Raw genomic sequence first — 1,251 nt, 5'->3', positions numbered from 1 at the left:
CTTTCTTTGCAGGCAGGATCTGGCAGCACAGCACTGGAGCCAGTTCAGTCACCCGCAAGGTAAGCCCTCCCAGCGCCATGCTGGTCCTGCATGGGGAGGCGGGTGGGGGGAGGAAAGGTGGGGAGCGGGAGGTTATTCTCAGCCTGGCACGTTACTTTACTGGTAGCAAGCCTAGGAAAAGCAAGGCTCTCCCTGCACTGCCACCCTCCCAGCGCTGCCCCCCCACTCCCACTGGGAAAAGGGCTGCTCAGCAGTGGCATGTGGGACTGTCTGAGCAGCTTGGGGTGGGGGTGGGGGACGACACTTCTGCCCCCACACACCCATGGCTACATCCCTTCCCTGCCCACCCATGCAGCCCATAGTACCCAGGCCCCACTGGCGTGCACACAGGCTGCAGGGACCACAAAAACACTGCCATTCCCCGCCCCGACCTGGGCTGCTCTTAAAAACGGGTGGAGAGCGGAGGCCCATGGACCCCCCCCTCCAGCACAGGGCTCTGCAGGCCCTGGCCATGCTTCCCCTACTGCCAGGCCTCCGCCCTAGTTTCTATTCCCTGTTAAGTTTCATTTTCTCCCGAAACATTGCCTGACGTCAGCTGTCACAGCAGGCTGTGGCAGAAAGACAAGTGCCCGGGGCGGTGGTTCAGCACAAACCAAGTCACTGAACAAGCACAGCCCTGGGAGGTGAGGTGGTGGCCAAAGGCACCGGAAAGTCAGTATTTCAGGGACATTTTTAGCCCCATTTCTCAGGGGAGGCTGCACCGGATGTCAGTGGGAATCAGTCTCCAAACATTTTTGTAACCAGCCTGTTCACACTTACTCCAGAGGGATCTGCTTACACCTACGGCACATCAGAGCAGTCCCGTAACGGGTTCCCCTTAGAGCCACTCCCTTAAACTCAAGCTATCGGCCATGCTGGCACCTCAGTCAGCCCACAAGCTTTCTACAGGGCTGACCAGGTATGAAATGGTAAATATGCTCTTGCTCCACATAGTTTTTCTAGCATCCCAGTATCTCCCCAAACCGCCACCTTCTGTTGAACTCACCTCTTGCCAAGCCGTGGTGCTGGGGAGTGCTCCTCGCCTTCCCTCAGTTACAACCTTTGTACTTTCAGACACTGCGCGGAGCTTGTGCGGACCCCCACAACTGCCTTTTTTGCTGGCTGCGCTGGTGACTCTGCTCCTTTTACATTTGAATTCAGAGGCTGCAAGTGTCGCTGTTGTAGCACCACGAGCTGCAGGGATCGAGCTGG

The sequence above is a fragment of the Fulmarus glacialis genome, unplaced genomic scaffold (genome assembly GCF_000690835.1).
Source record: "Fulmarus glacialis isolate BGI_N327 unplaced genomic scaffold, ASM69083v1 scaffold17402, whole genome shotgun sequence".
Lineage (NCBI taxonomy): Eukaryota > Metazoa > Chordata > Aves > Procellariiformes > Procellariidae > Fulmarus > Fulmarus glacialis.
The sequence above is the reverse complement of the archived record's forward strand: the minus strand, read 5'-3'. Positions refer to the sequence as shown.